This window comes from Stegodyphus dumicola, chromosome 7, assembly GCF_044657685.1.
Source record: "Stegodyphus dumicola isolate Sdum_Otavi_A_Nest chromosome 7, ASM4465768v1".
In the NCBI taxonomy this organism is placed as follows: Eukaryota; Metazoa; Arthropoda; class Arachnida; order Araneae; family Eresidae; genus Stegodyphus; species Stegodyphus dumicola.
The window spans coordinates 7850950-7876886 of NC_140774.1; positions in this window are offsets into that span (position 1 = coordinate 7850950).

Here is a 25937-nt window from a genome sequence, read left to right on the forward strand (position 1 = left end):
GCCTCAGAATTGGTCACACTCGAGTCACACATAACTATCTTCTCAAAGCTGAAAATGAGCCTATTTGTTTTAATTGTAATGTTTGTTTATCTGTTCGTCATATTTTAATTGAGTGTCCATGTTTTAATAGTCTTCGCCAGAAATATTTTAATAGCTGTGACTTACCTCTCGACCGTTTAATCGGAAGAGAGGTGAATTGTAATTTATTTTATTATTTAAAAGAGATTGGCTTTTATTACCAAATGTAATTTGTTTTGAAGACTGTGTCTTGAATTTTAATATGTGCTTTTTAACTTGTGTTTATATGACTTCATCCTCTGGATTTGGTACATTTATCTACTTGTTTTTATTGATTGAATTTTAATGTCATCAATTGTAATCATCCCATCTTGTGTTTGGCGCGTCATAACCATCTCTGGTTTTTGCGCCATAATCACTCACTCACTCACCCTCTCTGATATGCACCCCTAAGCAGTACAGAATTTTGAAATTCCACCTTGGGAAAATTCACGGATCCAGCTTCTTGATGTTTTTAAACATCACGTAAAGGCGAGCACTAACGAGATCGTTTAGAGACAAATTTTCGCTGAGCACAGGCACAAATATAGCAGTTATTATCAGATATACACAGATGGATGAATGTCAAATGATCATGTTGGGATTGCTTTTGTATTTGAAAATTACATAGAGGGCAGATGCCTGCACCATGCTTTCTCTGTCCTAACATCTGAAGTAACTGCAATATATTATGCTCTTTTGTACATCTCAAAGCTCTGCCACAAAAAGTTCATAGTTTACACAGATTCGTATAGTGCTCTTAAATCCTTGGAAGCTTTTCCCAACGCTCAGAATCCTGTGGTAGTGGATGTTCTCAAAATTCATAGAAATTTAACGATACGAGGATATGAAATCCTGTACTGCTGGGTTCCCGGGCATACGGGAATAAAGGGAAACGAGCTTGCAGACATCGCGGCAAAATCTGCTGTCGAACTGTCCAGTCGCCTTATCCCTTTTAGAGACATCTGCTGTGTCATCAAGGGAAAGATACGAAAAAAATGGCAGCAAATTTGGGATGTTCAGCATCACAACAAGTTGAGAAACATCAAACCTAGAATTGAGCATTGGGATTTTGCTGGAAATCGTAAAGAGGACGTTCTTTTGACTCGACTCAGAATTGGTCATACCAGAGTCACACATAGCTATCTTCTCAAAGCTGAAAATGAGCCTGTTTGTTTTAATTGTAATGTTTGTTTATCTGTTCGTCATATTTTAATTGAGTGTCCATGTTTTAATAGTCTTCGCCAGAAATATTTTAATAGCTATGACTTACCTCTCGACCGTTTAATCGGAAGAGAGGTCAATTCTAATTAATTTTATTATTTAAAAGAGATTGGCTTTTATTACCAAATGTAATTTGTTTTGAAGACTGTGTCTTGAATGTTAATATGTGCTTTTAACTTGTGTTTATATGACTTCATCCTCTGGATTTGGTACATTTATCTACTTGTTTTTATTTATTGAATTTTAATGTCATCAATTGTAATCATCTCATCTTTTGTTTGGCGCGTCATAATCATCTCTGGTTTTTGCGCCATAATCACTCACTCACTCACTCACTCAATTGTAATCATCCCATCTTGTGTTTGGCGCGTCATAATCATCTCTGGTTTTTGGGCCATAATCACTCACTCACTCAATTGTAATCATCCCATCTTGTGTTTGGCGCGTCATAATCATCTCTGGTTTTTGGGCCATAATCACTCACTCACTCACTCACTCTTTTATGTAACCTTATCACAGCTCCTCCCCTCATAAAGAAATTTTTCTTGACTATGGAAGGAAAAATTCTAAATACATTTCACTGCTGTCAAAACACAAGTGGTAACCATTTATGTGATAATAGAGAAGCCAGTTTCATTAACCTGCACTTATTTTTAGATAACATAACCGCACAAATAGAACAAAAATAATTTAAACTACTCCTAATGTCAGCCTTATACAAAGCATATTCCTCAAATTTTTACACAATGCTAATACTTAAGATAAAATATTTAATTCTAACAATTTTTTTTTGAAAATGAAACACACAATGCAAAAAATTTTTAATTTACACAAATATAATTCCAAAACTCTACAAAAATCATTTTCACCCATTTTCATTACTTTTTACCTTACTTTATATCCAGTAGTGATATTCAGTCACTGGACTAGGGCACGACTCAAGCCATCTGCATTACCGTGTAATTTGCCTGGCCTATGAACAATTTCAAAGCTATACTGTTGGAGACACAATGCCCAGCGAGTCAAACGAGAATTTGATCCCATCATTTTGTTTAAAAGAGTCAACGGATTATGATCCGTCTGGATCTTGAATTTCTGTCCGTCTAAGTAATGACTTAGTTTCTTCAGTCCATAAATAATGGCCGCTAGTTCTCTTTCAATGGTGCTATAATTTCGCTCCGCTTTAGTAAACTTTTTGCTAAGATACAGTTTAAGCTTAGCAAAGTTTAAGCTTAGCAAGCTTTTTGCTTAGCATATCAGGCTCAATGTTCCTTCTAACCTTCTTCGGGAACATACAAGGACCTGACTCGGAACAGAGAGCTTACTAAAGCTATGTTCACTAATTGTGGTAAGTAGACAGGATACAGACGAAGGGTATACAAAACCCTTTATTTTTCTCTATATACAATAACTTCCGTACTTCGGAATACACTGACCCGCCACTTGGGGTCTAACGTAAAAGTATAAAAATAAAACTAAACTCTAATTTAACATTAGAATAATACACGTGGAAGATTGGCCTTATAATAACAGGAAGCGTATGTAGCACAGAGCCTGTGAACACTACAATACGTTTAATTTATCAAGAGGATTAAAACCTCTGGCTTGGAAGGCAAACAGCAACTGCTTAACTTCTAAGGTAAGCGGCCTGCGTTGACTCACTGCTTCCTCTCTCTCGCTTGGCAAAAGGCCGCAACTTAAATACTTGGCGTTCGCCAGACAAACTTTGCATAAAAACCTTAACGCTTATAATTCTGGCCGGAAGTAGAAAATAAGAAGTGATAGTAAAGATTTAAAATAAAATAAACGTTAGTAAAACTTAAGAACCTTACAAGCAAAAAACGCTTTAGTAAACTTTTTGCTAAGATACAGTATAGGGTGTTCCTCCCCATCCTCAATTTGAGAGTGAGTGAGTGATTATGGCGCAAAAACCAGAGATGATTATGACGCGCCAAACACAAGATGGGATGATTACAATTGATGTCATTAAAATTCAATAAATAAAAGCAAGTAGATAAATGTACCAAATCCAGAGGATGAAGTCATATAAACACAAGTTAAAAGCACATATTAAAATTCAAGACACAGTCTTCAAAACAAATCACATTAGGTAATAAAAGCCAATCTCTTTTATCCCTCAGGGGGCTCACTTTTGTGAGTACGGGTGTGGCAATCCCGAGGTACCCTAGCCCTTCAGGGGATCATCTTCTTGGTGAGACGGGTGTCACGATCCTGGAGCCCCAGTGATCTGTCCTCTTTTCCGTCTCCTCTCCTCTTTGCTGGAACTTTTTCCCTTCTCTTCTCCCTCGTGGTTTCTCTCTACGGAGTTTGGGGCTCGTCACGAGAGACTGGAACAGACCTTGTCTCTAGTTCTCGAGTGGGGAGAAAACTGCCCACGTGTTTGCCGTGCGTGGAGACCCGTGTCGCTGGAAAGGAAGGTCCTGGTAGTTGAGGGGCGAGGTACTGTCCCCAACACACTACTTTGGCCTCTGCTTCAGCTAAACGGGAGGCACCTTAGTCGTCCTCACGGGTGTCAATCGGCTGGTCACTAGTCCTTGTGTCAGTGGCTTGGGGTCAAGCTCTCGGGAGTACCTGCTTTCGGGAAAGCCGACTGTGGGGCTTCAGTTTGCGTATAGGTCCGGCTAGCCCTAACACAGGAATCTGTGTTCCCTTGTTGGGCTCCGTGGTGGGCGGGGCCGTCGGACCCGAATCTTTATTCTTTCACTATGGCTTCTTCTCATATCTACTTAATTAAAGATTTCGAGGTAACTCCAGTCATTCAAACTAGTTCTGGAACGTCTACAGCTAAACCAGTCACTCAACCTAGTTCTGAAACGTATACTGCTAAACCATTCACTCAACCTAGCTCTGAACCATCTACTAATAAACCAATCATTCAACCTAGCTCTGAAACGTCTACTACTAAACCAGTCACTCAACCTGTCACTCAACCTAGTTCTGAAAATTCTGCAAAAAATTACGGACAGATGCAAATAAAAAAAATCATCACAATAGTCCCCGTTTCCTAGTCATCTCTAGTCCTTCTGGCGAAATGCATAAGATGTCTCCTTTCGTAATAAATAAATACATCCAGTCTTGTATTGGTGAGCCGAGAAACATAAAGCGTCTCCGCTCCGGAGACTTGCTTATTGATACAAACTCAGCCACCCAGTCTGCTTCTTTACTTCAGATTACTAAACTTGGGCAAGCGAATGTCACTGTAACAGCACATAAGACACTGAATTATTGTCGTGGCGTAATATCGGAATTCGACCTTCTGTACGTTCCTGAAGAAGAGATCGCTTCCGAGCTATCCGACCAAAATGTCTGCGGTGCTAGGCGGATCAAGATGCGTAAGGAAGGTAAGTTGATCGATACGAAACACGTGATCCTTACCTTCAACACGCCTGATCTGCCTAAGAATATTAAGGCCGGATATTTAAATTGTCCTGTAAGACCTTATATTCCCAACCCTATGCGATGCTTCCAATGCCAGCGTTTCGGCCATTCTAAGACGTCTTGTCGTGGCAGCTTCACATGCGCCCGATGCTCACAGATTGGCCACGATTCGGAAAATTGTACCGCTGCGCCTTCGTGTATAAATTGCAAGGGTCAGCACCCAGCATTTTCACGCCTCTGCCCAAAATGGAAATCCGAAAAAGAAGTACAGACTCTTAAAGTTACCAGGAACATCTCGTATGCTGAAGCCAGAAAACTAGTTCAAAGCACACAGCTCCAATCAAACAAATCTTATGCCAGTGCAGTTAAAACAACACGTAGCATTGCCACCCAAATATCAATAGGCACGCAGATTAAAGCAAATAAAACCCAACCAACCACATCCACCAAGAAAACGGAAAATGCAACTCATTTAATACAAAAAAAAGAAACAGTCATTCAAAGTAAACCTAAAATTGAAAGTCACAAAATAATTAATAAAAATAGAAGTCCCAGCAATAGCTCTTTTGACGAAATGATTTCTGAATCTGCGGATTCAGACACTATGGAAGTAGAGGAGGGTCTAGAATTTCCCAGGCATCTACTTCCACGAAAAACCAAACAAGAGCACAGAAAGAACAAAAACCAGACATAATGGCCACCCTCGTCTCATGGAACTGTCGCGGTTTCCACCGAAATTTGCTCGACATCAAAGCCATAATTAATGCTTATCATCCTGTATGCTTCGCAATACAGGAAACAAATCTAAAACCAGAACAACAGGCAAAACTTCGGAGGTTTTCCTTCGTCAGGAAAGATAACCTTGCAGGTGAGCGTGCCAGTGGAGGTGTAGGTCTCCTCACCTCACTGGATTATCCCTCAAATGTACTTTCTTTGACGACATCCCTCCAAGTTTTCGCTACTCAAACAAATTTTGATTTTGTTGTTACAGTCGTTTCTCTGTATTTGCCTCCAAATGAGCATATTGATCAGCAAGATTTAAATGGTCTTTTAGAGCAGCTGCCTGAGCCTTTCATCATAATAGGAGATTTTAACGGCCATAGTCCGCTCTGGGGTAGTAAGGATACTAATTGCCGAGGAAGACAAATTGAGCAGATGATCGAAGATCATAGCCTTTGTCTCCTCAATAATGGGCAAGATACTTACTTCCATGAGCCTTCAAAAACATTCCATGCTCTCGACCTTGCCATCTGTTCACCATCTCTGTTGCCTTTTTGCACTTTTAATGTGGGTAAAGATCTTTACAACAGTGATCATTATCCCATTCTTGTGTCTCTTGCACGAAGAGGAGCAAACCCCATGTCGAGATCCCCTCGATTCATACTGGACAGGGCAGACTGGGAACTCTTCTCTTCCATTGCAGAGCTCACAGATGAAATGGTAGAAGATGCGCATATCGATGACGCTGTTGAAGCTGTTACTAATACTATTATTCAGGCAGCTATGCTCTCCATTCCTAGAACATCAGGAAAACTACTAAAATATTCAAAACCATGGTGGAATCGTGACTGTCATGAAGCACTGAAAAAACAGAAAAAAGCATGGGGTATTTTTCGTAGATATCCTACTCTGCGAAACCTCATAGCCTTTAAAAGAGCCAAAGCAAATGCACGAAAAGTAAGAAGGCAGAGCCAGAGGGATTCCTGGATTTCATATGTGTCGTCAATAACATCCTCCACGCCTAGCAAGCGGGTTTGGGAATGAGTTCGAAAAGCACGCGACATATATAAAGACCACTCACTTTCCTTTTTGGAAAAAGATGGCCGAGTGATTAGCTCCATAGAAGAAATTGCGAATACTATTGGTGAGACATTTGCTTCCGTTTCTTCCAGCAGAAACTATACACCTGCATTTCTTTCTATGAAGCAGCACTCTGAAATAAATCCCATCGCATTCAACTCTTCCAAATCTGAGCCTTACAATAGAGACTTTACTATGCTTGAATTAAGGAGTGCTTTATTGCAGACACATAGGTCTTCTCCGGGTCTTGATGGAGTGAATTATGAAATGCTAAAGCATCTGTCCTGTAAGTCACTGAATGCCCTTCTCACTCTTTACAATAGGGTGTGGAAGGAGCATGCCTTTCCCAGTGCATGGAGGAGAGCTGTTGTCATTCCTATTCCTAAGCCAGGGAAAGATCCAACGAATCCCTCCAACTATCGGCCAATTGCCCTTACGAGTTGCCTCTGCAGACTGTTTGAAAAGATGGTAAACAGCCGCCTAGTCTACTTCTTGGAAAAGAATGATATTATATCGCCTTATCAGAGTGGTTTTCGAAAGGGAAGAACAACTGTAGATAACATGCTCCTCTTAGAGACATCTATTCGAAAAGCATTTGTAAGAAGAAGCCACCTTGTCTCGATATTCTTCGACATTGAAAAAGCTTATGATAAGGCATGGAGATACGGTATACTCCGGGATCTTCACGAGAGTGGCTTGCGCGGCAACCTACCAATTTTCATTCAAAATTTCTTGAACACTAGAACTTTTCAAGTAAGAATTGGCTCTGTTTTTTCGGATGTTTTTGAACAGGAAGAGGGTGTGCCTCAAGGCTGTGTGCTCAGTGTAACCCTGTTTAGTTTTAAAATAAATTCTGTACTAAAAGAACTTCCTCCCACCATCTTGGCATCTCTATATGTTGATGATCTGCAGATTAGCTGTCGAAGAGCAGACATGAGATATGTAGAGAGGCAACTGCAGATGGCTCTGATTAAGATCCAAGAATGGTCAGACAAACAGGGATTTACATTTTCGAAACAGAAAACTGTGTGCGTGCACTTTTGTAGGAAGCGAGGTCTCCATCCTGAACCTGAGTTATACTTGAATGGTACAATTATTCCAGTTGCGCCTGAAGTAAAATTTTTAGGAGTGACGTTCGACCGAAAATTGACTTTCTTTTCTCATGTTTTAAACCTGAGAAAGAAGTGTCGAAAAACACTAAATATTTTAAAAGTGTTGGCGAACACCTCCTGGGGTGCAGAGCGTTGCTCCATGCTTCGCATTTACAGAGCGCTTATCCGCTCTAAACTGGACTATGGCTCAGTTGTTTATGGATCCGCTCGGTCATCTGTTTTGTTAAAACTGGATCCTGTTCACCATCAAGGTCTGCGGATTTGTTCAGGAGCTTTCAGGACTTCTCCTGTGCAGAGCCTATATGTTGACTGTAACGAACCATCACTTTATCTGAGGCGTGAGCAATTGTCCCTTTTGCAATATTTTAATACTCTATCACAACCTGAACATCCCAATAAGCTGTGCTTACTTGATAATGAGTGTAACACATTATTTGAAACACGTCCATCCTGTGTTCCTACTTTCCCTTTAAGAGTTCGCCCTGTCATTGAGGAACTCTCCCTCTCTGATATGCACCCCCAAGCAGTACAGAATTTTGAAATTCCACCTTGGGAAAATTCACGGATCCAGCTTCTTGATGTTTTTAAACATCACGTAAAGGCGAGCACTAACGAGATCGTTTACGGACAAATTTTCGCTGAGCACAGGCACAAATATAGCAGTTATTATCCGATATACACAGATGGATCAAAGTCAAATGATCATGTCGGGATGGCTTTTGTATTTGAAAATTACATAGAGGGCAGATGCCTGCACCATGCTTTCTCTGTCCTAACATCTGAACTAACTGCAATATATTATGCTCTTTTGTACATCTCAAAGCTCTGCCACAAAAAGTTCATAGTTTACACAGACTCGTATAGTGCTCTTAAATCCTTGGAAGCTTTTCCCAACGCTCAGAATCCTGTGGTAGTGGATGTTCTCAAAATTCATAGAAATTTAATGATACGAGGATATGAAATCCTGTACTGCTGGGTTCCCGGGCATACGGGAATAAAGGGAAACGAGCTTGCAGACATCGCGGCAAAATCTGCTGTCGAACTGTCCAGTCGCCTTATCCCTTTTAGAGACATCTGCTGTGTCATCAAGGGAAAGATACGAAAAAAATGGCAGCAAATTTGGGATGTTCAGCATCACAACAAGTTGAGAAACATCAAACCTAGAATTGAGCATTGGGATTTTGCTGGAAATCGTAAAGAGGACGTTCTTTTGACTCGACTCAGAATTGGTCATACCAGAGTCACACATAGCTATCTTCTTAAAGCTGAAAATGAGCCTGTTTGTTTTAATTGTAATGTTTGTTTATCTGTTCGTCATATTTTAATTGAGTGTCAATGTTTTAATAGTCTTCGCCAGAAATATTTTAATAGCTGTGACTTACCTCTCGACCGTTTAATCGGAAGAGAGGTCAATTCTAATTTCTTCTATTATTTAAAAGAGATTGGCTTTTATTACCAAATGTAATTTGTTTTGAAGACTGTGTCTTGAATGTTAATATGTGCTTTTAACTTGTTTTTATATGACTTCATCCTCTGGATTTGGTACATTTATCTACTTGTTTTTATTTATTGAATTTTAATGTCATCAATTGTAATCATCTCATCTTTTGTTTGGCGCGTCATAATCATCTCTGGTTTTTGCGCCATAATCACTCACTCACTCACTCACTCACCCCAATCTCTTTTAAATAATAAAATAAATTACAATTGACCTCTCTTCCGATTAAACGGTCGAGAGGTAAGTCACAGCCATTAAAATATTTCTGGCGAAGACTATTAAAACATGGACACTCAATTAAAATATGACGAACAGATAAACAAACATTATTCAGCTTTGAGAAGATAGTTATGAGTGACTCTAGTGTGACCAATTCTGAGGCGAGTCAAAAGAACGTCCTCCTTACGATTTCCAGCAAAATCCCAATGCTCAATTCTAGGCTTGATGTTTCTCAACTTGTTGTGATGCTGAACATCCCAAATTTGCTGCCATTTTTTTCGGACCTTTCCCTTGATGTCTAAAAGGGATAAGGCGACTGGACAGTTCAAGAGCAGATTTGGCTGCGATATCTGCAAGCTCATTTCCCTTTATTCTAGCATGTCCAAGAACCCAGCAGTACAGGACTTCATAACCTCGAATCGTTAAATTTATATGAATTTTGAGAACATCCACTACCTCAGGATTCTCAGTGTTGGGAAAAACTTCCAAGGATTTAAGAGCACTATACGTGTCTGTGTAAACTATGAACTTTTTGTGGCAGAGCTTTGAGATGTACAAAAGACCATAATATATTGCAGTTAGTTCAGATGTTAGGACTGAGAAAGCATGGTGCAGGCATCTGCCCTCTATGTAATTTTCAAATACAAAAGCCATCCACCCTCAGGGGGTCACTTTTGTGAGTACGGGTGTTGCAATCCCGAGGTACCCTATCCCTCAGGGGGCTCACTTTTGTGAGTACGGGTGTGGCAATCCCGAGGTACCCTAGCCCTTCAGGGGATCATCTTCTTGGTGAGACGGGTGTCACGATCCTGGAGCCCCAGTGATCTATCCTCTTTTCCGTCTCCTCTCCTCTTGGCTGGATCTTTTTCCCTTCCCTTCTCCCTTGTGGTTTCTCTCTACGGAGTTTGGGGCTCGTCACGAGAGGCTGGAACAGACCTTGTTTCTAGTTTTCAAGTGGGGAGAAAACTGCCCACGTGTTTGCCGTGCGTGGAGACCCGTGTCGCTGGAAAGGAGGGTCCTGGTAGTTGAGGGGCGAGGTACTGTCCCCAACACACTGCTTTGGCCTCTGCTTCAGCTAAACGGGAGGCACCTTAGTCGTCCTCACGGGTGTCAATCGGCTGGTCACTAGTCCTTGTGTCAGTGGCTTGGGGTCAAGCTCTCGGGAGTACCTGCTTTCGGGAAAGCCGACTGTGGGGCTTCAGTTTGCGTATAGGTCCGGCTAGCCCTAACACAGGAATCTGTGTTCCCTTGTTGGGCTCCGTGGTGGGCGGGGCCGTCGGACCCGAATCTTTATTCTTTCACTATGGCTTCTCATATTTACTTAATAAAAGATTTCGAGGTAACTCCAGTCACTCAAGTCAATCCTGTCACTCAAGTCACTCAAATCACTCCTGTCACTCAACCTAGTTCTGAAACTTCTACTCCTAAACCAGTCACTCAACCTAGTTCTGAAACATCTACTGTTAAAACCAGTCATTCAACCTATTTCTGAAACGTCTACTGCTAAACCACTCACTCAACCACTCACTCAACCTCTCACTCAACCTACTTCTGAAAAGTCTACTGCAAAAAAATTACGTACAGATACAAATGAAAAAAATCATAACAATATTCCCCGTTTCCTAGTCATCTCTAGTCCTTCTGGCGAAATGCATAAGATGTCTCCTTTCGTAATAAACAAATACATCCAGTCCTGTATTGGTGAGCCGAGAAATATAAAGCGTCTCCGCTCCGGAGACCTGCTTATTGATACAACCTCAGCCACCCAGTCTGCTTCTTTACTTCAGATAACTAAACTTGGGCAAGCGAATGTGACTGTAACACCACATAAGTCACTCAACTATTGTCGGGGTGTAATCTCAGAATTCGACCTTCTGTATGTTTCTGAAGAAGAGATCGCTTCTGAGCTCTCCGAACAAAATGTCTGCGGTGTAAGGCGGATCAAGATGCGTAAAGAAGGTAAGTTGATAGACACGAAACACGTGATCCTTACCTTCAACACGCCTGATCTGCCTAAGAATATTAAGGCCGGATATCTAAATATTCCTGTAAGACCTTATATTCCAAACCCTATGCGATGTTTCCAATGCCAGCGTTTCGGCCATTCTAAGACGTCTTGTCGTGGCAGCCTTACATGCGCCCGATGCTCACAGATTGGCCACGATTCTGAAAATTGTACGGCTGCGCTTCTTTGTATAAATTGCAAGGGTGAGCACCCAGCATTTTCACGCCTCTGCCCAAAATGGAAATTGGAAAAAGAAGTACAGACTGCAAAGTTTACGAGGAACATCTCATATGCCGAAGCCAGAAGATTAGTCCAGAGCACACAGCTTCGACCAAATACATCATACGCCAGTGCTGTAAAATCATCTCGTACAGTCGCCACCCAAACATGAATAGGCACACAGACCCTACCAAATAAAACCCATCCGTCTACATCCAACAAGGAAAAAGAAAATGGAACCCATATAGTACAAAAGAAAGGAACAGTTATTCAAAGTAAGCCCAAAACTTCTACACATAAAATATCCAATAAAAATAGAAGTCACAGCAATAGCTCTTTTGATGAGATGATTTCTGAATCTGCGGATTCAGACTTTATGGAAGTAGAAGAGGGTCTAGAAGTTCCCAGGCATCTACTTCCACGAAAAACAAAAGAACAGCACAGAAAAAACAAAAACCATTCATAATGGCCACCCTCATGTCATGGAACTGTCGCGGTTTCCACCAAAATTTCCTTGACATCAAATCTATAATAAATGTGTATCATCCTGTGTGCTTAGCAATACAGGAAACAAATTTGAAACCTGAACACCATGCAAAACTTCGGAGGTTTTCTTTCGTCAGGAAGGATAACATTGCAGGTGAGCGTGCCAGTGGAGGTGTAGGTCTCCTCTCCTCACTGGATTATCCCTCAAATGTACTTCCTTTGACGACATCCCTCCAAGTTGTCGCTACTCAAATAAATTTTGATATTATTGTTTCATTTGTTTCTTTGTATTTGCCTCCAAATGAGCACATTTATCAGCAAGATTTAAATAATCTAATAGAGCAGCTGCCTGAGCCTTTTATCATAATAGGAGATTTTAACGGCCATAGTCCACTCTGGGGAAGTAAAGATACAAATTGCCGAGGAAGACAAATAGAGCAGATGATCGAAGATCATAGCCTTTGTCTCCTAAATAATGGGCAAGATACGTACTTCCATGAGCCTTCAAGGACATTCAACGCTCTCGATCTTGCCATCTGTTCACCATCTCTGTTGCCATTTTGCACTTTTAGTGTCGGAAATGACCTGTACAACAGCGATCATTATCCTATTTTTGTGTCTCTTGCACGAAGAGGAGCAAACCCCGTGTCGAGAGTCCCTCGTTTTATCCTGGACTGGGCAGACTGGGAACTCTTCTCTTCCGTTGCAGAGCTGACAGAGGAAATGGTAGAAGGTGTGCATATCGATGACGCTGTTGAAGCTGTTACTAATACTATTATTCAGGCAGCTATGCTTTCGATTCCTAGAACATCAGGAAAAACACTAAAATATTCGAAACCATGGTGGAATCGCGACTGTCATGAAGCACTGAAAAAACAGAAAAAAGCATGGGGTATTTTTCGTAGATATCCTACTCTGCGAAACCTCATAGCTTTTAAAAGAGCCAAAGCAAATGCACGGAAAGTAAGAAGGCAGAGCCAGAGGGATTCCTGGATTTCATATGTGTCCTCAATAACATCCTCTACGCCTAGTAAACGGGTTTGGGAAAGAGTTCGAAAAGCATGCGGCATATATAAAGACCACTCACTTTCCTTTCTGGAAAAAGATGGCCGAGTGATTAGCTCCATAGAAGAAATTGCAAATACAATTGGTGAGACATTTGCTGCCGTTTCTTCCAGCCGAAATTACTCACCTGCATTTCTTTCTATCAAGCAGCGCTCTGAGAAAAATCCCATCGCTTTCAACTCTTCCAACTTTGAGCCGTACAATAGAGACTTTACTATGGTTGAACTAAAGAGAGCTTTGTTGCAGACACATAGGTCTTGTCCGGGTCTGGATGGCGTGTATTATGAAATGCTAAAGCATCTGTCCTATAAGTCACTGAATGCCCTTCTCACTCTTTACAATAGGGTGTGGAAGGAGCATGCCTTTCCCAGTGCATGGAAGAGAGCTATTGTCATTCCTATTCCTAAGCCAGGGAAAGATCCAAGAAATCCCTCCAACTATCGGCCAATTGCCCTTACGAGTTGCCTCTGCAAACTGTTTGAAAAGATGGTAAACAGCCGCCTAGTCTACTTCTTGGAAAAGAATGATATTATATCGCCTTATCAGAGTGGTTTTCGAAAGGGAAGAACAACTGTAGATAACATGCTCCTCTTAGAGACATCTATTCGAAAAGCATTTGTAAGAAGAAGCCACCTTGTCTCGATATTCTTCGACATTGAAAAAGCTTATGATAAGGCATGGAGATACGGTATACTCCGGGATCTTCACGAGAGTGGCTTGCGCGGCAACCTACCAATTTTCATTCAAAATTTCTTGAACACTAGAACTTTTCAAGTAAGAATTGGCTCTGTTTTTTCGGATGTTTTTGAACAGGAAGAGGGTGTGCCTCAAGGCTGTGTGCTCAGTGTAACCCTGTTTAGTTTAAAAATAAATTCTGTACTAAAAGAACTTCCTCCCACCATCTTGGGATCTCTATATGTTGATGATCTGCAGATTAGCTGTCGAGGAGCAGACATGAGATATGTAGAGAGGCAACTGCAGATGGCTCTGATTAAGATCCAAGAATGGTCAGACAAACAGGGATTTACATTTTCGAAACAGAAAACTGTCTGCGTGCACTTTTGTAGGAAGCGAGGTCTCCATCCTGAACCTGAGTTATACTTGAATGGTACAATTATTCCAGTTGCGCCTGAAGTAAAATTTTTAGGAGTGACGTTCGACCGAAAATTGACTTTCCTTTCTCATGTTTTAAACCTGAGAAAGAAGTGTCTAAAAACACTAAATATTTTAAAAGTGTTGGCAAACACCTCCTGGGGTGCAGAGCGTTGCTCCATGCTTCGCATTTACAGAGCGCTTATCCGCTCTAAACTGGACTATGGCTCAGTTGTTTATGGATCCGCTCGCTCATCTGTTTTGTTAAAACTGGATCCTGTTCACCATCAAGGAATGCGGATTTGTTCAGGAGCTTCCAGGACTTCTCCTGTGCAGAGCCTATATGTTGACTGTAACGAACCATCACTTCATCTGAGGCGTGAGCAATTGTCCCTTTTGCAATATTTTAATACTCTATCTCAACCTGAACATCCCAATAAGCTGTGCTTACTTGATAATGAGTGTAACACATTTTTTGAAACACGTCCATCCTGTGTTCCTACTTTCCCTTTAAGAGTTCGCCCTGTCATTGAGGAACTCTCCCTCTCTGATATGCACCCCCAAGCAGTACAGAATTTTGAAATTCCACCTTGGGAAAATTCACGGATCCAGCTTCTTGATGTTTTTAAACATCACGTAAAGGCGAGCACTAACGAGATCGTTTACAGACAACTTTTCGCTGAGCACAGGCACAAATATAGCAGTTATTATCCGATATACACAGATGGATCAAAGTCAAATGATCATGTCGGGATGGCTTTTGTATTTGAAAATTACATAGAGGGCAGATGCCTGCACCATGCTTTCTCTGTCCTAACATCTGAACTAACTGCAATATATTATGCTCTTTTGTACATCTCAAAGCTCTGCCACAAAAAGTTCATAGTTTACACAGACTCGTATGGTGCTCTTAAATCCTTGGAAGCTTTTCCCAACGCTCAGAATCCTGTGGTAGTGGATGTTCTCAAAATTCATAGAAATTTAATGATACGAGGATATGAAATCCTGTACTGCTGGGTTCCCGGGCATACGGGAATAAAGGGAAACGAGCTTGCAGACATCGCGGCAAAATCTGCTGTCGAACTGTCCAGTCGCCTTATCCCTTTTAGAGACATCTGCTGTGTCATCAAGGGAAAGATACGAAAAAAATGGCAGCAAATTTGGGATGTTCAGCATCACAGCAAGTTGAGAAACATCAAACCTAGAATTGAGCATTGGGATTTTGCTGGAAATCGTAAAGAGGACGTTCTTTTGACTCGACTCAGAATTGGTCATACCAGAGTCACACATAGCTATCTTCTTAAAGCTGAAAATGAGCCTGTTTGTTTTAATTGTAATGTTTGTTTATCTGTTCGTCATATTTTAATTGAGTGTCAATGTTTTAATAGTCTTCGCCAGAAATATTTTAATAGCTGTGACTTACCTCTCGACCGTTTAATCGGAAGAGAGGTCAATTCTAATTTATTTTATTATTTAAAAGAGATTGGCTTTTATTACCAAATGTAATTTGTTTTGAAGACTGTGTCTTGAATGTTAATATGTGCTTTTAACTTGTTCTTATATGACTTCATCCTCTGGATTTGGTACATTTATCTACTTGTTTTTATTTATTGAATTTTAATGTCATCAATTGTAATCATCTCATCTTTTGTTTGGCGCGTCATAATCATCTCTGGTTTTTGCGCCATAATCACTCACTCACTCACTCACCCCCGAGGTACCCTAGCCCTTCAGGGGATCATCTTGGGGAGACGGGTGTCAGGATCCTGGAGCCCCAGTGATCTATCGTCTTTTCCGTCTCCTCTACTCTTGGCTGGAACTTTCTCCCTTCCCTTCTCCCTCGTGGTTTCCCTCTACGGAGTTTGGGGCTCGTCACGAGAGACTGGAGCAGCCCTTGCATCTAGTTTTCGAGTGGCGAGAAAACTGCCCATGTGTTTGCCGTGCGTGGAGACCCGTGTCGCTGGAAAGGAGGGTCCTGGTAGTTGAAGGGCGAGGTACTGTCCCCAACACACTGCTTTGGCCTCTGCTTCAGCTACGCGAGGCACCTTAGTCATCCTCACGGGTGTCAATCGGCTGGTCACTAGTCCTTGTGTCAGTCGCTTGGGGTCAAGCTCTCGGGAGTACCTGCTTTCAGTAAAGCCGACTGTGGGGCTTCAGTTTGCCTATAGGTCCGGCTAGCCCTAACACAGGAATCTGTGTTCCCTTGTAGGGCTCCGTGGTGGGCGGGGCCGTCGGACCCGAATCTTTTCTTTCCTCATGATAGCTAACCCTCAAATTTTTCTAATCAAGGATTTTGAAGTTACTCCAGTCACTCAACCGAATTCTGAAAAGTCTACTTCAAAAAAATTACGCACAGATGCAAATGCAAGTAATTCTAATAGTAGTCCCCGTTTCCTAGTTATCTCCAGTCCTTCTGGCGAATATAAAGAATATATAAAGCGTCTGCTCCGGACACTTGCTTATTCATACAATCTCAGCCACCCGGTCTGCTTCTTTACTTCAAATAACTAAACTTGGGCAAGCGAATGTCACTGTAACAGCACATAAGATACTGAATTACTGTCGTGGCGTAATATCGGAATTCGACCTTCTGTATGTTCTTGAAGAAGAGATCGCTTCCGAGCTGTCCGACCAAAATGTCTGCGGTGCTAGGCGGATCAAGATGCGTAAGGAAGGAAAGTTGATCGATACGAAACACGTGATCCATACCGTCAACACGCCTGATCTGCCTAAGAATATTAAGGCCGGATATCTAAATATTCCTGTAAGACCTTATATTCCCAACCCTATGCGATGCTTCCAATGCCAGCGTTTCGGCCATTCTAAAACGTCTTGTCGTGGCAGCCTCACATGCGCCCGATACTCACAGATTGACCACGATTCTGAAAATTGTACCGCTGCGCCTCTTTGTATAAATTGCAAGGGTGAGCACCCAGTATTTTCACGCGTCTGCCCTATTAAAGTATGTTAATAAAAATAATAATAATATAATATATAGTTTAGAGAAGTTCTGGCAACAGTGAGTGTTGTCGTCATCAGGATGATCGTGCTTCGCGATACTGTCGTTCAAAAGAATAGCTATAGTTTGTAATTCCAATAAAAGCATCGTATTTTTGCTCTGCTGTTTGTTTTCTCTATTTTTAGAAATACCTTTTTAGGTTATGTATTTTTAAGAAATACTTTTTTAGGTTATGGGCCAAGCAAGCTCCCATATTGCGTCAAAATGTTTTGAATTGATGTTTTCTCGAAGAAACGGAACTCGTTAAGCCTAATCAAGTAAGTGTTTTGTTTTCGTTATAGCAATCGAAAGTTGTTTAGATATCAAAGTATGGAATTATCTAAGGTCCAAGTAAAGCCTTTATCAGGTGAAAGCGATTGGCTTATATGGAAATACAGGATAAAATTTGTTTTAAATTATCATCCTGGTGCTTTAGAAATTGTAGAAGGAACTATAGTGAAACCAGAAGTTGTTCCTGTAGATGCTCCGATTGCTCAACAAGAGAAATATAATGAAGCTGTTAAGAAGTTTCAAAATGCAAACACTAGTGCTATGATGGTATTAACGAATTCCATGACGGAAGAAACTCTGCAAAAAGTTATGAGTTTTCAGACTGCTAGAGAAGTGTGGTTGGAATTATATAAGTTATTTGAAGCATCATCAGAAAATCAATTGTATAATATATGCGTGCAATTTTTTCAATTCAAGTGGAATGAAAAAGATAATATGGCGGCTCATCTTTCCAAATAAAAAACTTATGGAATGAGTTGAATTCAGGACTTGAAAAGAAAAATGAAAATAAGTTACCTGACATGCTACTCAATTGCAAGATTTTAGATGTCTTACCAGAACAATACCATTTGTTTAAGTCAAGTTGGTTACTCTTGGGTGAAGACAAAAGAACAGTTGATGAGTTAACAGCACAGCTTTGCTCTCATGAAAGAGAATTTAAAAGTCATGAGAAAGGCAATACAAATGAACAAGTGGCATTAGTAATGTCAAAATCTGAAAAACAAAAGCAATATAAAAAAGACAAATTCAGAAGAAAACCAAGAAAAGAAGATATTTGCAATTATTGCAAAAAGAAAGGACACAGGACAAAAGATTGTAAACAGTGGATTGCTGATGGAAGACCACCCAAGAATAGGTTGACGAAAACCAATGAAGGAAATACAGGCAATGTAATACTGATGTTCATTGACGAAGAGGCTAAGACTGATCGAACATCTTTTTGGATTGATAGTGGAGCTACAAGACATACCATGAATTGTTTCACATACTTTATTGACTTTATGAAGTTTGATAGTCCCTGTAGCATCAAGGCTGCTGGAAAAGAAACTTTAGTTGCTCTTGGTAAAGGTACAGTATGTGTCAAAACAACTATTGGTAGTAAAATCCAAAGAATTTACCTTAAAGATGTTTGGTATGTCCCTGAGATAAACAGAAATTTATTTTCTTTACTTGCTGCTCAAGATAGAAATCCGAATAGTAAATTTATTTCAACAGTTACAGAATACTGGTTAAAGGTTAATGGTCAAGTAGTGCTTTTTGGAACTCGCAAAGTAGATGGTACTTTATACAAGGCAGCTATCGAACCTATTATGCCTGATAAAATTATAGAAGTGCATGCTGCTGAAGCAGACAATTCCTTGTTAGAGTTATATCATCAGAGATGGGGACATCAAGATAAACGTCACATTAAGAACATGCTTGAGAAAGAATTAGGAGTTAAAATCCCATTTGAAAGAAAATTGTGTGAACCATGCATTTTTGGCAAAGCACACCGTTTACCATTTGGCATAAGAAAGCCAGCCAGCAAGCCTGGTGAATTAATTTCAGCTGATGTCTGTGGACCTTTTGATGAATCTTTCCAGAAGAAAAGATACTTAGTTGTGTTTAAAGATAGCTACACAAAGTTTCGTTATGGGTATTTTATCAAGGAAAAATCTGCTGTTGTAAATATGTTACAACACATGCTTGCACACGCTAAAATTTTAGGACATCCAGTCAAAGAATTTCTCAGCGATAATGGAGGCGAGTTTGACAATGACATAGTGCGTGCTATTTTGCATTCTGAAGGTATAACTCAAAGACTAACAGCACCTTATTCTCCTGAACAAAATGGCTCTAGTGAAAAAGACATACGTACAATAATCGAAATGGCAAGAACATTTAAGTACTCAAATTCTGAAGCTCATTTTCCTGCAGCAATATGGGCTGAACTAGTCAACACTGCCATATATGTACTAAACAGAACTGGCAAATCATCAGTGGAAGGCATGAGTCCTTATGAGCTATGGTTTAAAAAGAAACCTCGAATTAAGCATCTTCGTATAGTAGGATCTGTGTGCTATGCCCATATTCCTAAACAAAGAAGAAGGAAAATGGATAATAAGGCTACAAAAGCTTATTTAATTGGTTATGATGGAGACGAAAGATACCGATTACGGATCAAAGAAACCAATAGTATGATCTGTTCACGGGATGTTATATTTAACGAAAAGCTCACAGATTGTGAAGAAAGGGTGCAGTTACCTATTCAAGATCAAGATAGCCTAATTTCTGGCTCTGAACATCAACAAAATTCAGAAAAAGATAAGCCAGAAAAGTTTCTTTGTGAAGAAGATAATTAAAAAAAAAGAGTACAACAAAGAAATATCTGGAAATATATCAGAAGAACATTCTGAAAGAGAAGAATGTGAAGATATTAATTTGCAAAATAATGCACAGTCAAGATTCCTAAGAGATAGAGCTGACTTGAGAAAGCCAAAGCGTTTTGAAGATTATATAATGATAAGTGAAGCTTTTATTATTGATTCTGAAGAACCTGAATCTTATGAAGAAGCGATCAACTGTAAGCAAAGTGTTAATTGGAGAGAAGCTATGGATTCAGAGATGAAATCATTGATAGAGAATGAAACATGGAGTTTAGAAAAATTACCAAAAGATGCTAAAGCTATACCATGCAAGTGGGTTTATAAGATCAAAAGAAATCCTGATGGATCTATTGATAAATTCAAGGCTAGACTTGTTGCCAAAGGATGTACTCAACGTTTTGGAGTTGATTATGATCAAACGTTTAGTCCAGTAACAAAGTTAGGAACTATTCGTTCAGTTTTGAGCATCGCAGCCAATGAGAAAATGCATCTTTCTCAGTTTGATGTCGGTTCAGCATTCTTATATGGAAAACTTGAAGAATCTATATACATGCAGCAACCAGAAGGATATAGTGACGGTTCGAAGAAAGTCTGTAAGTTGAAACGCAGTTTGTATGGACTTAAACAATCATCACGCTGCTGGAATAAATATTTTGGAGATTTTGTGTCACAGCTGGGCTTCAAGACAAGTGAAGCTGATCCATGCTTATATATAAGAAACAATAACGGCAAGAAGCTAATCGTATGTTTATATGTAGATGATGGTTTAGTAGCATCAACAGATCTACATGAATCTGAAAAATTTCTCAGAGAATTGAAGTCGAGATTCAGAATCACAACTAAACCAGCAGTATACTTTCTTGGACTTGAAATTAAACATCTTGAAGATGGAAGTATTAAAATTAGTCAGCAAGCTTATGCAAGAAAAATTCTTCAAAAATTTGGGATGGAAGATTGCAAGCCAGTGTCAACTCCTATCCTGAAGGAAGGTCTAACTGAAAAGAAAAAGGAAGATAAATCAAACAGAGAAATTTTTCCTTATAGAGAAGCTGTAGGAGCTTTAATGTATCTTATGTTAGGCACAAGACCAGATTTAGCTTACTGGGCATTCTATCACGTTACCTAGAAAATCCTTCGAAAGATGATTGGAAAAAAGTGAAACGTGTATTCAGATACATAGCAGGTTCTCTAACTAAAGGTGTTACATACAAGAATAAATACAAACCAGGAATTCTAGAATGCTATAGTGATGCAGATTTTGGAGGCTGTCAAGAAACAGGAAAATCAACGAGTGGAGTAGTGATATTATATAGTGGTGGAGCTATATCATGGATTAGCCAAAGGCAAACAGTTGTTGCAACTTCGACGACTGAAGCAGAAGTAATTGCAGCTAGTGAATGTTCTAGAGAAGTAATTTGGTTAAAGCGACTATTTAGTGATGTAACCAAGTTACGTGAAACTCCAGTAATTCAAGTAGACAACGCCGCTGCAGTGAGACTGTCACAAAACCCGGAGTTTCATCGACGCACAAAACACATTGATATCAAGCACTTCTTCATACGAGAGAAAGTTCTAGAAAAGGAAATCATTGTGCAGCAGGTACCTACAGAGGCGCAAGTTGCTGACATAATGACTAAACCTTTATTTAAACCGAGACTTAATTCTTTGTGACAAGATGGGACTTTTGTGACTCTTTTCTTTTAATTTATTATTATTATTATTTTTTACAAGGGGAAGTATTAAAGTATGTTAAAAATAATAATAATATAATATATAGTTTAGATAAGTTCTGGCAACAGTGAGTGTTGTCATCAGGAGATCGTGCTTCGCGATACTGTCGTTCAAAAGAATAGCTATAGTTTGTAATTCAAATAAAAGCATCGTATTTTTGCTCTGCCGTTTGTTTTCTCTATTTTTAGAAATACCTTTTTAGGTTATGTATTTTTAAGAAATACTTTTTTATGCCCAAAATGGAAATTGGAAAAAGAAGTGCAGACTGCAAAGGCTACGAGGAACATCTCATATGCCGAACCCAGAAGACTAGTCCAAAGCACACAGCTACGGCCAAATACATCTTACGCCAATGCTCTTAAAAGATCTCGCACAGTTGCCAGCCAAACATCAGTTAGTATGCAGACTCCACCAAATAAAACTCAACAGACTACAAACAATAAGAAGAAAACCCAACCCATACAGTATAAAATAAAGAAATAGTAATTCAAAGCAAACTCAAAACTACCACACGAAAAGAAACAAATAAAAATAGAAGTTCCAGCAATAGCTCTCTTGATGGAATGGTCTCTGAATCTGCGGATTCAGACGGTATGGAAGTAGAAGAGGGTCTGGAAGTTCCCAAGCATCTACTTCCACGAAAAACCAAACAAGAGCACAGAAAGAACAAAAACTATTCATAATGGCCACCCTCGTATCATGGAACTGTCGCGGTTTCCACCGAAATCTGCTCGACATCAAAGCTATAATCAATGTTCATCATCCTAAATCTAAAACCGGAACAACAAGCAAAACTTCGGAGGTTTTCTTTCGTCGGGAAGGATAACCTTGCAGGTGAGCGTGCCAGTGGATGTACAGGTCTCCTCACCTCGCCCATCAAGTTCCTTTCCTTTGACGACACCCCTCCAAGTTGTCGCTACTCAAACAAATCTTGATATTGTTGTTACAGTCATTTCCCTGTATTTGCCTCCAAATGAGCATATTGATCACCAAGATTTAAATGGCCTTATAGAGGAGCTGCCTGAGCCTTTCATCATAATAGGTGATTTTAACGGCCATAGTCAGCTCTGGGATAGTAAAGATACAAATTGCCGAGGAAGACAAATTGAGCGATTGATTGAAGATCATAGCCCTTGTCTCCTGAATAACGGGCAGGATACTTACTTCCATGAGCCTTCAAAGACATTCCACGCTCTCGACCTTGCCATCTGTTCACCATCTCTGTTGCCTTTTTGCAGTTTTAGTGTGGGAAATGATCTTTATAACAGTGATCATTATCCCATTTTTGTGTCTCTTGCCAAAGCAAATGCACGAAAAGTAAGGAGGCAGAGCCAAAGGAATTCTTCAATTTCCTATGTGTCGTCAATAACATCCTCTACGCCTAGTAAGCGGGTTTGGGAACGAGTTCGAAAAGCATGCGGAATATATAAAGACCACTCACTTTCCTTTTTGGAAAAAGATGGCCGAGTGATTAGCTCTATAGAAGAAATTGCTAATACTATTGGTGAGACATTTGCTGCCGTTTCTTCCAGCCGAAATTATTCACCTGCATTTCTTTCTATCAAGCAACGCTCTGAAATAAATCCCATCGCTTTCAACTCTTCCAAATTTGAGCCTTATAATAGAGATTTTACTGGGCTAGAGTTAAAGAGAGCTTTATTACAGACACATAGGTCGTCTCCGGGTCTCGTTGGCGTGAATTACGATATGCTAAAGCATCTGTCCTATAAGTCACTGAATGCCCTTCTCACGCTTTACAATAGAGTGTGGAAGGAGCATAATTTTCCCAGGCATGGAAGAGAGCTGTTGTAATTCCTATCGCCAAGCCAGGGAAAGATCCAAGGAATCCCTCCAACTATCGGCCAATTGCCCTTACGAGTTGCCTATGCAAGCTGTTTGAAAAAATGGTAAACAGCCGCCTAGTCTACTTCTTGGAAAAGAATAATATTATATCGAAATCTCGAAAACCACTTATCAAAGTGGTTTTCGAAAGGGGAGAACAACCGTAGATAACATGCTCCTCTTAGAGACATCCATTCGAAAAGCTTTTGTAAGAAAAAATCACCTTGTCTCAATTTTCTTTGATATAGAGAAAGCTTATGATAAGGTATGGAGATACGGTATACTTCGCGATCTTCACGAGAGTGGCTTGCGCGGCAACCTACCAATTTTCATTCAGAATTTCCTGAACGCTAGAACTTTTCAAGTAAGAATTGGCTCTGTTTTTTCGGATGTTTTTCAACAGGAAGAGGGTGTGCCTCAAGGCTGTGTGCTTAGTGTAACCCTGTTTAGATAATAAACAAATTAAATAAACTCAGTACTAAAAGAACTTCCTTCCACCATCTTGGGATCTCTATATGTTGATGATCTGCAGACTAGCTGTCGAGGGGCAGACATGAGATATGTAGAGAGGCAACTGCAGATGGCTCTGAATAAGATCCAGGAATGGTCAAACAAACAGGGATTTACTATTTCAAAACGGAAAACTGTGTGCGTGCAGTTTTGTAGGAAGCGAGGTCTCCATCCTGAACCTGAGTTATATCTAAATGGTTCCGTTATTCCAGTTGCGCCCGAAGTCAAATTTTTAGGAGTGACGTTCCACCAGAAATTGACTTTCCTTCCTCATGTTTTAAACCTGAAAAAGAAGTGTTTAAAAACACTAAATATTTTAAAAGTGTTGGCGAACACCTGGGGTGCAGAGCGTTGCTCCATGTTTCGCATTTACAGAGGCCTTGTTCGCTCTATACTGGACTATGGCTCAGTTGTTTACGGATCCGCTCGGTCATCAGTTTTGTTAAAACTCGATCCTGTTCACCATCAAGCTCTGCGGATTTGTTCAGGAGCTTTCAGAACTTCTCCTGTCCAGAGCCTGTATGTTGACTCTAACGAACCATCACTTTATCTGAGGCGTGAGCAATTGTCCCTAATGCAGTATTTTAATATTCTATCACAACCTGAACATCCCAATAAGCTGTACTTACTTGATGAAGTGTGTAACACTTTATTTGAAACACGTCCATCCTGTGTTTCTACCTTTCCTTTAAGAGTTCGCGCTATCATTGAGGAACTTTCCCTCTCTGATATTCGCCCCCAAGCAGTACAGAATTTTGAATTCCCACCTTGGGAAAATGCACGGATTCAGCTTCTTGATGTTTTCAAACATCACGTGAAGGCAAGCACTAACGAGATCGTTTATAGACAACTCTTTGCTGAGCACAGGCACAAATATAACAGTTATTATCCGATATACACAGATGGATCAAAGACAAATGATCATGTTGGGATGGCTTTTGTATTTGAAAATTACATAGAGGGCAGATGCCTGCACCATGCTTTCTCTGTCCTAACATCTGAAGTAACTGCAATATATTATGCTCTTTTGTACATCTCAAAGCTCTGCCACAAAAAGTTCATAGTTTACACAGATTCGTATAGTGCTCTTAAATCCTTGGAAGTTTTTCCCAACGCTCAGAATCCTGTGGTAGTGGATGTTCTCAAAATTCATATAAATTTAACGATTCGAGGTTATGAAGTCCTGTACTGCTGGGTTCCTGGACATGCTGGAATAAAAGGAAATGAGCTTGCAGATATCGCAGCCAAATCTGCTGTTGAACTGTCCAGTCGCCTTATCCCTTTTAGAGATATCTGCTGTGTCATCAAGGGAAAGGTCCGAAAAAAATGCCAGCAATTTTGGGATGTTCAGCATCACAACAAGTTGAGAAACGTCAAGCCTAGAATTGAGCATTGGGATATTGTTGGAAATCGTAAGGAGGACGTTCTTTTGACTCGCCTCAGAATTGGTCACACTCGAGTCACACATAACTATCTTCTCAAAGCTGAAAATGAGCCTGTTTGTTTTAATTGTAATGTTTGTTTTTCTGTTCGTCATATTTTAATTGAGTGTCCATGTTTTAATAGTCTTCGCCAGAAATATTTTAATAGCTGTGACTTACCTCTCGACCGTTTTCCCTCAGGGGGCTCACTTTTGTGAGTACGGGTGTGGCAATCCCGAGGTACCCTAGCCCTTCAGGGGATCATCTTCTTGGTGAGACGGGTGTCACGATCCTGGAGCCCCAGTGATCTATCCTCTTTTCCGTCTCCTCTCCTCTTGGCTGGATCTTTTTCCCTTCCCTTCTCCCTTGTGGTTTCTCTCTACGGAGTTTGGGGCTCGTCACGAGAGGCTGGAACAGACCTTGTTTCTAGTTTTCAAGTGGGGAGAAAACTGCCCACGTGTTTGCCGTGCGTGGAGACCCGTGTCGCTGGAAAGGAGGGTCCTGGTAGTTGAGGGGCGAGGTACTGTCCCCAACACACTGCTTTGGCCTCTGCTTCAGCTAAACGGGAGGCACCTTAGTCGTCCTCACGGGTGTCAATCGGC